At 39.9% G+C, this 12,703-nt stretch overlaps 1 protein-coding gene across 2 annotated transcripts in view; it reads right to left on the bottom strand.

Annotated features, from left to right (window-relative positions):
- ATRNL1 (attractin like 1) overlaps positions 1-8,145 on the bottom strand; it is a 519,237-nt gene extending 511,092 nt beyond the window's left edge. The window contains exons 1-3 of one of the 2 annotated variants that reach the window (XM_080597609.1): positions 7,736-8,145; positions 6,057-6,274; positions 1,288-1,342 (exon numbers count right to left, since the gene is read on the bottom strand). The gene's annotated coding sequence lies outside the window, so the exon portion shown is untranslated. The remainder of the gene's footprint in view (positions 1-1,287; positions 1,343-6,056; positions 6,275-7,735) is intronic. The other variant, XM_080597608.1, reaches the window with a different exon arrangement.
- Positions 8,146-12,703: the final 4,558 nt, after the last annotated feature.

Here is a 12,703-nt window from a genome sequence, read left to right as displayed (position 1 = left end):
ATTCAGAAGATGGTTGAACTATCTTCAGTAAAAGAAGTGCTACAACCCTTCAGAAACCTAAAGACTGCCTGTCGTGACACATCGCCTTTTTTTGTACAGATCCTATATTCTTGCTTTAGCACTGGACAAACTCCTTTCAGATACAAAAACAGTCACACATTTTCTAAGTTACTGGGAAATAACCCAAGAGAGATTATAAACAATGTAATCTGAGAAGTTGGCTTGATGCCTCTGAAAAGGCTTTGATAGTGGCTCTTGGCTCACGCCAACATTTTGAAAACAGTTACACATATTTTACTGGTAGCAATGTTTTTCCATGGTTCTGCAATCCCAGCATGGGAACATAAAAGTAACTGTCTCTTTCAAGGCATAAAACAGAAAGGAGCAACCAGAAACTGCACAGAAGAGGGGAGGAGGAAGAACTGCAGTCTCAACCTCTGAGCATGATCAGAGATAGAGACCTGCACTCAGAGGTTTCAGTATCTTCTCCGGCACTGCATTTTTCTTGAACAGGGTAGGGCAAGAAATCCCTGTTCTGAACAGCTGTGAAGTTACCTGTTTAAATTAACTGTAAATTAAAGAGCTCAGGAGGCTGGAGCTCTGTAAAGGAATGTGCACACAATATGGGAGTCTGATAAATGAAGACTGATCTGGGTCTGGGAGCAAAGTGGTGTTTCCTAGATTTTAGACCCAAGAATTCCCTTAACAATTCATGTGATTAAGGCTCAAATTTAGGGGAAAGAAGATGAAATCTGAATGAAATCTGAATCTGGCCCATAAGCAGATACTTGCTACTTAGTATGCAAAGAACTTAGCAATTTGTTTAACTTGTGTCCAATTAAGATGAAATAAAATTCATAATATGTTTAAATACTTTCTCTAAATTGGACCTTTACAACCTTTTCTGGAAACTGATAAGGAATATCTACAACAGTTGAGACTTACTGTAGCATTTTTCTGTATTTCAGTACAGTCACACAGTTACAAGGATCTCAAAACACACTCTTTGTCTACTTTTAAAAATTAATGCTCCCTCTGGGAGCTTTGCTAATAGTCAGAAGTTAATTGGTTTACAATGTTTTTTTCTCCAATCAAGACCATTTCTAGCAACTTACTGGACTTCAGTAGTAACAAACCATTCACCCCAGCAGTGAGAGCGATTGCCCAAAGCAGAGCTAGGGAAGGTTTCCCTCCAACAGAGTCCAAATCGTGGAGTTTGTTTGTGCTTCTACTGCACATCACCCTTATGTATAAGAAAAACTGAAGTAAATCAATATTTTCACTTACTTAGATTTCTGAATTCAACTACTGATTCACTTTCCTTGTTCTTGTCAGATGCAGTCTGTTCAGAGAAAAAATATAGTTGACTTAATTCTGGTCCACGTGAAGGAGACATTTTTAAGAAGCTGGATAAAAACAACAAACCAGGTCTTTTTTTTCCCTCTCCCCTTGCCCCGTAGATAAGCAGTTCTTTTTAGAATAGCCTGTCCTGGGTTTTACATAGCAAAATGCTTGAAAAATCTGACCTACAGCTCACCACGGTAACTACAAATTTTTTATTGACTTCTGTGGCCTTTGGATCAGAGTCTGCGTTAAACTGTGGCTTTGTGTTTTAAGACAAATAAGAAAACAGAATTTAAAGGGACACGTTGTTTCAGACAGACTTGTTCAATTCCTTAGCAACAATTTAAGAAGTCACAAGGGAAATGAGTTTTTATGGTCTCATCATTTCTTTGATGTAAAAGTGCACACTCCATCTTTCTGGCATTTTGTTCAACAGCCTAGCACAAGAAAAAAAGAGCCCCACTGTGCATAAAGAGAATAAAATATGTTCAAGAAGAAACAGGAAAAGAGATTCAGGTTAATGTGAAGGTCAACCTCTTTCTGTGTTTCAAATCTGCACTTTGCTGAGATCTTAAGGAGAAGTAAAAAAAAAAAAAAAAGAAGAAAAAAACAGCTTTAATCTTCTGTGCTGTCATCCTTCAGCTGGAGAACTAAAATCCAAACAGAAATGTTTTGGCTGATGTCAGAGTTGTGAATTGCTGGTAAATTTTTAAATTATCTGTCCCGGAAATACTGGACATGACATGACACGCACTGCACTTTATATTAATAAATTAAATAAAATTGCCTCATTAAGGGTATCAGCTATCTCCGCAGAAATCCACAATCCCCAGACCACCTTCCCTTTCTCCTTCCCTCGTCCTACACAGTGGGAGGCGTGGGGCAGGTTCGACCCCCATCGCCCCCACAGATCTGGGCTGGAGAAGCCAGCCCACCTCCCGGCCGCCTTCCACTGCCCCTCTGGACCAAATCCCAGGAACCAGACGTGGTCTGGTGTGGTCCCCCAGCCGACAGACTTCAGAGCCCTCCTCCCCCCCAGCGTGTGCTGGCTGCTTTCCTCTGGCCAGAGGCTGAAGGTAGGGGGACCTGCAAACCCCTGGGTTGACTTTTTTTTGGTTTGTTGGGTTTGTTTGTTTGTTTTCTTTTTTTTTGCTTGGTTTCTCTTTTTTCTTTTTTTCCACTTTTTAAAACAAGAAAACGAAACCGAGTATAAGAAGATACTATTGAGAGAGAGCATGACCTGACAGGACTGCTGTAGAAATACTTCATCAGCTACTTTGAGATTTAACTCAAAATGTTTTTTTAATGCCAATATTTTATTCATCCCCACAATTACCTCTTCTTTGCAGGAGAACTGCTAGACAATTACAGTGCCTGCTATTTATAACCTATCAAAGGTAAAAGTCACTTCTCTCAATCACGTAGAGCTGGTTTGTTTCACCACTAGTGGTAGAAAGAGCGAGAATTATCTCTTCTGCCTAGCTGTATTCTTTTCCACCTTAAAAAAGAATTAATATATAAAAAAAAAGGAGAGACTGATTAAATAAAAAAAAACCCACCCACATCTATCTTCCAAGTATCGTACTATGTGGGTTGTATTACATTAGACAAAAAAAAAAAAAGCAGGCAAAATTCTGTGTGTGCAGCTACACAAGGATGAGGAAAAAGGTTTTCACATAGACATAAGAATTACCCCTTTCCTGAAAACTCTGAACTTGGAAATGATAATTGCAAGTATAGGAAAAAAAAAAAAATGAGTAAATGTTACCTGCAATACTATTTAATAGCTAAATGCTAATAAATGTAATAAATCATAGGAAGCTGCTTGGCAGTTTCTCAGAGACATGACAATAAAAAATAGTATTCCATGATTTCTTTCTGCTCTGTGCCCACACAGAGTTATTTTTCCGTTTCTATTCTTGTATAATCATCTCGAAGAGAGCTATTTCAAAAATTCAGAGCCTCCAATTTTGATCTTGCATCTTTCTTTCCTGCAATATTACCTTCTGCTATACTTCCCCAAAAGAAAAAATTGTCTATTTTTTCATTTTTTACTGGGGTGGGGGAAGGATAGTCCACAATTAACAAATTTTCTGCAAGTAAAAGCACAACCTAAGGCATCCCCAGGAAGGAGACAGCCCGAGTTCATACGATGCTTCTGTTTTCCAACACATGGGAACAGCTGCACGATGGAGTAGAAACAACTTTAAATGGACCTGGGAAGGTGGTGAGAACAACTGTGGCTGCTTCAACTCCGTAACCGCCACCCCAAACATCCCATCGTAGTTCAGTGAAAAAGATGACAGTGAGAATCACTACCTGCATGCTGAATGCTAAATGAATGGGAATGACAAAATACAGCCATACTGTTTTATGAAATCCTTACTACAGGAACAGTGGCTGATAGATTCTTTTGCCTTGTGTTCAGGCAAAAGAACCTAGAGAATTTGTCTTAAACTGATCCAGATGTAAAACATCTTTCATTTTGCATGCCTAAAGCCAACTGTGTACTTTGTGTGAGTACACAGCTCAGTGCTGTGTTACATTGGTCTTGAGCACCTTTGGAGTTTCATTCTGTTCGCTTTGATTTTCTCTGTTCAAAATGGTGGTGGTTTAACTGGGACTTCACCAGTTCAGGTATTAGATGGGAAGATGCTCCCTGTTTGGCACCATCCTAGCAGAAAGATTAGGTAAATGCACCACCAGCTGCAGTGATTTTTAGAAGAAGGAATGAGTAAAGTCACAGGTTGAGATAAAGAGCAGCATGAGATTACAGCATCGGAAAGAAATCTGTTTGGAATAGAAAACAAGGAATAAATATTTTTCTCTCCACCGTGAATAAACTTTACATTTCAATCTTCTGGTTTAGTGCCTTTAGCTATCATTTGAGGCTTCTTGTTCTGCTGAATATTTTTGCATCAGAATTCTGCAGCCTAATGTCTTTTCAGTATCAATTTAAAGTTTTCCTTCAGCCTCTCATCCTTTAGTAACAAGCGTAGACACAAACATACCTGTTCAGCCTCTCCTTCCTCAGTAGCTGAACTGCAATTTATACTTTTGTTTATTCAATTACCTGCCCCTCCAGCATATTTAAATGATGTAGCTGACTGGATTCATTGTGAAGAATGTTGAAACTATTTCTAAGCGGAATGTTTACTCAGTGATTAGAGAAAAGCTTTCTAATATTTGTGTACAAAATGTTCTCATGTGAAGGTGGCACATTTAAGCTTTGAAGAGATTATAATCATGTATCATATCCCTCTAGTTAAAAAATTCATGGGTGCTCTACAAAAAGATCAGGAACTAGTATTTCTCTGTAGCTTTGTTACTTTAATTAAATGCATCGTGTGAGGGTGTGCAGGGGGTATGAAGAATACGGCCTTTATAACGCAGGCAGTACCCTGCAAATCGTAGACGCCTGAACTGATGTGAATAATGGACTTGTAAGTGGCTGCAGGATCTGCTGCCTCATCCCGGGAATTGCACCGCTATTGATTTCCTGCCCACGAACCCGTCTCCCATGCCCTTCAACCCACCTCCACAGCGCCTGCACTCATGAAGTATTTCCAATTGAGAGCACCTAAAGAGCAGACTGAAACTGCAAAGCTCCACTAATATGCAAACATCTGCTGACTGTTCTGTATATTTATTTTTTTTCCCCTAAAGAAAAATGCTTTTTAGGATAGCTGTTTTCCACGTTCTCACTCTCTTCTGCCTTTGGACATTGCAGGGAAGGTAGAGATTCATTAGGCATCCTGACAGGTTCTTGCTCTACCACAGACAGAATGTTTCATGGACCTTTTTTTGCATCGATTTCTGGCCAAGTTTTGTAGAAGGTCATTGCAAACTACCCCTTTGCTATTACATCACTACAAATTGTGCTGGTTTTGGCTTTGAGACCCACTTGAGAAAGGCAGTAGCATGCCAAATGTTGGGAAAAGTGTGTTTATACAGAGATTAGGCTTATCAACAGCACAGGGAGTGCCAGAATTCCTTCTTTATAAAAATAAAGAAGATATCCTGAAAGTGAATGACTACAGTCAACAATGCAAAAGCAGCAACCATTGAAAAGAATTCCTGAAATGTCCCGTTTATAGTACATGGAATAGTATAGGCATTGTTTCTGCCAAGCAGGTAATTAGTATCTTATCTAGGTATTTAGATACTTGGTAAGAAGAGAAATTGTCAGTAGCCTATATACATATACTGTAATTCCACAGTGCTTGAATAATGTTGATTAAAGCTAGAGATGCAACTGACAGAGGAGGAAGAAAACCCTCATCTTAAAAGTGAAAATGATACAAAACTAAAGAATGATATTATTCAAATAGTAATGCTGCTGCGTATCACCCTTTTTAGAATTCTGTACAAAACATCTACCAGATTATTTAGGAAGACATATCTTGTCTTAGGTATATTTATTATGGGAAAAACAAATTAAACAGCTGTCAATCCCCTGAATTACTGTCAAACAAACTGCACTATAAATGAGGACGATGTGATTGCCAAACCAGTTACAGTAAGATAGTCTTTAAAATATAGTATAAAAGAAAAAAAAAAAAAAAACATTTGCTATTATAAGAGCAATAGATCATGAGAAGTGAGGAAATATTGACTACCATAAACACTTACCTTTCTCCAGTCTTTTTGCTTTTTCTGTCACCCCCCTTTTCCCTAATAGCTGAAGAAAAAGGGAACTACCTTATCCTTACCATTTGCTCCTGTAGCAGGAATCTTGTCCACATTAAGCTCTGTGGTGAAGAGTTAGTTGCATCTATTACAACATTAAATAGTGTCGTTGATCTGCCTGCACACTGGTTATCCTTGACAGGTGGCTCTCAGCAATCTGCATGCCTTGTCTCCCTTTTAAGTTCTTCCCTTTCTGGTAGCATACTGGCCAAATTCTCTCTCATGAGTGTGCACGGGATGCCTGGAGAGATAAAGGACATGGAAGGGAGGGAAGAGATGAGAATCTCTGGCCTTGATAAAATCATAGAATCACGGAATGGTTTGGGTTGGAAGGGACCTTAAAGACCACCCAGTTCCCATCCCCCTGCCATGGGCAGGAACACCTTCCACCAGACCAGGTTGCTCAAAGCCCCATCCAGCCTGGCCTTGAACACTTCCAGAGATGAGGCATCCACAGCTTCTCTGGGAAGCCTGTGCCAGTGCCTCGTAGTAAAGATTTTCTTCCTAATATCTAATCTAAATCTACCCTTTTTTTAGTTTAAAACCTTTACTCCTTGTCCTATCACTGCACTCCCTGAAAAAAAGTCCCTCCCCGGCTTTTCTGTAGGCCCTCTTTAGGTACTGGCAGGCCACTGTAAGGTGTCCCCAGAGCCTTCTCTGCTCGAGGCTGAACAACCCCAGCTCCCTCAGCCTGTCTTCACAGGAGAGGTGCTCCAGCCCTTTGATCATCTGTCTTCATGGCCCTCCTCTGGACTTGCTGTAATACGGCCATGTCCTTCTTGTGCTGGGGTCCCCAGAGCTGAACGCAGGGCTCCAGGTGGGGTCTCAGTAGAACAGAGCAGAGAGGGACAATCACCTCCTCAACCTGCTGGCCATGCTGTTTTTGATGAAGCCCAGGACACAGTTGATTTTCTGGGCTGCAAGCACACATCGCTGGCTCATGTTGAGCTTCTCATCAAGCAACAACCCCAAGTCCTTCTCCTCAGGGCTGCTCTCTATCAATTCTCTGCCCACCCTGTATTTGTGCTTGGGATTGTCCTGGCCCAGATGCAGGACTTTGCATTTGTTGAATCTCATGAGGTTCGCACAGGCCCAGCTCTCAAGCTTTTCCAGGTTCCTCTGGATGGCATCCCTTCCCTCCAGCATGTCAACTGCACCACATAGCTTGGTGCCATTGGCAGACTTGCTGAGGGTGCACTCGATCCCACTGTCCATATCACCAACAAAGATGTTAAACAGTGCCAGTCCCAGTGGTGACCCCTGAGGAACACCACTAGTTACTGATCTCCACTTGGACATAAAGCTGTTGGCCACAATTCTTTGAGTGCAACCATCCAGCTAATTCCTTACCCACTGAGTGGTCCATGCATTAAATTCATGTCTCTCCAATTTCAGGACAAAGATATTATGGGTGACAGTGTCAAATTCTTTGCATAAGTCTAGGTAGATGATGTCTGTTGCTCTTCCCCTGTCCACCAATGCTGTAACCCCATCGCAGAAGGCCACCAGATTTGTCAGGCACGATCTGCTCTTTGTAAAGCCATGCTGGCTATCACCAATCTCCTTTTTATTTTCCATGTGCCTTAGCATAATTTCCAGGAGGATCTGCTCCATGATCTTGCCAGATACAGATCTGAGACTGACTGGCCTGTCATTCCCTTTTTCCCTTTTTAAAAAATGGGGGTTATGTTTTCTTACTTACAGTTAGTGGGAACTTCACCAGATTGCCATGACTTCTCAACTATGCTGGACAGTGGCTTAGCCACAGATGGACATCTGCCAGTTCCCCCAGGGCCTGTGGATGTATCTCATCAGGGCCCATGGACTTGTGCACCTTTAGGTTCCGTAGCTGGTCTCAAACCTGATCTTCTCCTAGTTCTGATCCTTGCAATGCTAAGCAGAAACTTGGAGAGCAAGAACAGGGGATGAGCACGGACACGGACTGATGTTCTGATTCAGGACCCAAAAAGAAAGCAGCACTGAAAGCAGGATCAGAACTAATCTGTCCATTCACAGCCTGGTCTATTCGACCTTTCTGTTGAATTGTCTTTATTCCTATACTCACACAGGGTCTGGGTTCTTGAGTGTCATTGTTTCCCCCTGCCTTGATCCTTGGTTTTTTTTTTTTTTTTTTAAGATACTATTCAGCTTGAATACTGTAACAGTAATGCTGTCTTTAAACCGGTAATGTAATTGGACAAAATGCTACACCCTTTCATTCGTGCTTAACCTTTAAAGGACACATTTATTTAAAAACATCCAGCAGTGCCCTCCCTTTTTCTATCTGGCTGAATGCACCTGTAAGACTCCCCATATTTATTATGAGCATAATTGTGCAGTAATTAAACATATAATAATGTTATTATTTTTAAATAGATATATATTTTTTTAATCTGCAAATGCAATGTTGATTTGTAGAAAATGTCATGATTTCTTTTAGGGTTTTTATGTCCAATGTGCATGTTACAGTTTTCTCAGTTTCCTCCTTACTATTTATACAAAAGAAGATGCAGTTTAACCCAGTTTTCTCCCAGAAGAAACGGGAGGGATCCAAGGTGGCCCGTGAAACAAGAGCCTTAGATTTGTTGAGCAAGGAGACTGAGATGCATTTCTGCACAGGCAGACTTAGAGTCATGCGGTTCTGGGAAGGGACATCTTGACAGAAAATCAAGTCAGGGAAAGAAATGAATTTTGAAGCTGACTAGACGAAAAGACTGGAAAATTCAACTTACATTGATGCCATGGCTGCAGAGGCTTCAGTATCGTATTATCGGCTGTAAAGTAATTCATGAGGTTCTGAAGCAAAATGACATTGCTGGGACTAAAGAAAAACCTGTTTTACTTGTGGTTATCTTAGGCCTTTATATCCTCTCTATCAAACATGATACCCTGAAATTTGGTCTGAAAGGCCAGCCATTCAGAGGCAGTGGGTACTTTCTTTCTCCTGCAACACAGAGACTGACTAGTGTTTCTAAACTCTTTGCAATTTGCTGGCGTCACTGCTGTACATCAGCACTTTAAATATTCAATATTTAAAGTAAATAGAGGACTGCAATGCTGCCAGCCTGATAAATATCAGAGGATTAAATTTGCTTAGAAAACTAAAGTAGTTGCAAATTAATTTAGTATATTTAATGTGCATTTGGGAGAAGGAAAACCCCTTCATTTTAATACTGAAGCGTAATTTTTGTGTGCATACTGTTCTACTCTGTTCCTAACTATATAACAGGCAAATAATGCTGTTTCTTTGGGCAGATGGGTACATTACTAAAAATGACAAGCCCATTAGATCAACAAGGACTATACAATTATCATGGGGAAATAAAGCCAATAAATCTATCTGGTATAAATTATAGGCCTATGAAGTCATACATAATGAAATAAATATTTCATTTTTCTAAAATCCAAAATCTTCCTTTAGAAACAGGAATATTAAAAATTAATTTCCATTTCTTATGTCGGGTGCAGTGTGTTTGAGTGGTTTCAGCATGGACATGCACTACCAGGCGCTTCTTGATCCTATTTCTGGTTCTGACATTGATTCACACCATGGTCTGAGCCAAACCATTGCACCTCTTTCTACTCCTCTGCCCATCTGTAAAGCTGAGATAATGCTCACCTGCTCCACAGAACCATTAGGAGAATTAAGAAACATCTGCTCTGTATCTTGAAGACATGAAATGCTCTAAAAATGCAAATGAGCATTTTTCAAGAGATGGATAAAACCTTCCAGGGTTTGGAGATTTTCACTTTGTCACCAAATTTCTTAGTACCTGGCAGGATTGATTTCTACTTCACTAATTCAGTCAGCTCCCTCGTTCTATAAGATTTATTATTTCACTCTCCTTAGCTAAGTCTGCCACCATTAACAGAGATCTGTTTACTGTAAGTCACCTCTTCCCTAAAAATAATTGGCAGCACATTCCTTGTGGAGACACAGCAGAGGGATCATCCTCTGCAAAAGACTCAACCTCTGCTAATGCAGGTCCTGCACTAAGAGCAAAGATTCAGACATTGTCTGCTTCATAATTATGGAGAAAAGGTGGAGGAAAAGGGGCTATCTAGGGATATAAGATTAAAAAATGGAAGCACAAGCAAAGAGAAGATGAAAGATTTAATAGTTAGAACTTTTGTTTTCATCAAGTATTTTGTAAACTGTGCGGAATAGTGCAGGCAACTCCATAAATAAAATTGCAATACTTGTATTTCACAACAAAAGTAAAACTGTTTTCCTTTTTTATCTGTCATATTGAATGCTATACTAGTACAGCCATATTGTATTTACCCATTCTATGCAACATATTTCCAAAATTATTATTATTCTTTGTCTTCCTGCCTACAAATTTTGTCATACATATGTCTCACTTCAGTATTTATTTAATTTTCTGAAGTAAAATATGAACTTGGTGATACTATTTATTTATTTATTTATTTCAGCTAAAAGAAGGGTATAGCTTCATTGATACATTCTCAAGTAAATTCTATTTGTACACTAAAAGTCCAGTGAAATATTTTTAGATGTGTAGGAATGGGCTTTGTATTTCTAAAGCAGACACTAATTTAAAAAAATAATAATTATAATCCACACAGCTTAACAAACAAGAAGTAACACTTTCTAATCGACAAGGGAGAAAGATGAGACTCACCATCCATTTATGTCAGAGGTGGTTTAGAGCTCATTTTATGTGTTCTGCTATGCCTGAGTGGTATTAATAATGATCTTTGCATGATTAATTCAAAAGCCTATTCTGAAAAGATAGCCAGCAAGATTTTAATTGCCTTTATTATGGAATTCACTTTGGCCCTGTAGTCTTTAGTAGACTGTAAAATGGGGACTGTTCCACATAACTGTTCTCTACCACCTATCTGTCTCCCTTATACACATTCACAGATTACAAGGGCAGAAAGAATCACTCTCATCGTACCTCCGCCTTCAGACTGATCTTTTGGATACCCTTGGTGGTGAATTCCATTTAACCCAGATCAAGCTTTGGTTGAGCTAAGTTCCTCCTCCTAGGAAGTCAATGGTCTTGGTTTAAAGATTTCAAGTATCCATCCTGCTTTTGGCCAGTTACCTCTCTATTTTTTGGCCAGTTGCCTATCTATTTTTTTTTGCCAGTTATCTGTCTGAGTAGAAAAATAGTTCTTATTTTTACACACAGAGTAGTCTGGCTGATGTTATTATGCTTTTGTGGGAGACAGAAAGAAGCTGCATGTCACCAGAAATGACAGAATAAGTATTTGTAGGCTGATCATATCACTTTTTTATTTTCTTTCTAAAAAGAGTGAACTAATTAAATCTCTAAATACCTGGTAGATTTTCCAAATCTCAAATCAGTTTTGCAGCCCTGCAGTGAACCTTCTCCATTATGTCAACTTACTTTCTAAAAAGCAAAAAAAAACTATTTTTAAATGCCTTGAATGATTTCACTGTGGTCTCGGGTAGAAGATGAACGCTTCTAGAAAATAATTTGTCACTGCTGTTTCTGTAGATACCTAAATCCGCGCTCACAGGAGAAAGATCAAATGACAATACCTGAAATAATCAGTTTACCACACAGACACCGAGCGACTTCCCTTCCACGTACGTCACAGCACGCAAGGCAAACCATTGAAAGCACCCAGGCTAAGCAGCTAACAGCCGTAACCACGACAACTGTCCTGAAGCTACACGGGCCAGAAAAAGATCTCCAAAACAGCCATGTGTGCTGCAGCACTATCTGTTCTTTCTGAGGCAATTCAAAGCATTTCACAAGCAATATTCACGTACCTGGACCGCTTTCAGCGGGCGTACCGACGTCGCGGTGTGGATTTGGATGGAGGGCCATGCTGCCGGAGCTCAGCATCAAACCCTGCTCGGCACTGTCTGCAGAACGAGGTCCCGGGGTGGCTGGAACTCAGCAGCATCTGCAAAGCATGGGGACAACCCACCTGAGCACCACAGTGGGGGCTGTAAAACTTAGGGGCAAGGACACCGAGCGCTACAACCGTGTTTTGATTCTATACATCAGACATCTTGTATGCTAGTGTACATAGCCACACCTCAATAGCTTTTGATATTTTACTCATCCACACTGCCAGTATAGTGCTCTAAATATGGCATCATTTCTAAAATACCTAAGTTCTGCAGTTAACCCTATGAACAGGTACACAATCATAAGGTATGGTGTGTTTTTTAAATCACACAGTGAACAATAATTTCTGAGTTCTTTGGGTTTTTTTTGTTTGTTTGTTTTTTCCATTTAAATTTAAACAAAGGAAACACAAAAACAAGAACAGGAATCTATTTCCTGTTAAGGAAAAAAAAAAGTACATTCATGCCCCAGAACAAATGTCTTTGGCTGTGTCAAAGCCCAGAGAAGCTGGAGTTCATGTGGCAGTCATTCCCAAATGCACCATGAATGCTACCCACAAAATATGCTTTAGATAAATTTTGCAATTTCCTTTTGCTACGTTCTTGGGGAGTTTTTTATTTCTGCCTTGGGCACAGATCTTAACACAAAGGACTGGATAATGCAGCTCCAATTCATGTCAGAGCACCTATGCCATGAAAAATCTCAGTGCCTTCAATGAGATATTGGTATATGTAAGGATTACTAATATGAGCAAGAGTTGATGACTAACATGAGCATCTGCTTCAAAAATACCACTGCTAGAGCTGAGATATTAT

The sequence above is a fragment of the Anser brachyrhynchus genome, assembly GCF_964034855.1.
Source record: "Anser brachyrhynchus genome assembly, chromosome: 6".
Classification (NCBI taxonomy): domain Eukaryota; kingdom Metazoa; phylum Chordata; class Aves; order Anseriformes; family Anatidae; genus Anser; species Anser brachyrhynchus.
Note: the sequence above shows the minus strand (reverse complement) of the source record. Positions and strands in the feature narration are given on the sequence as shown.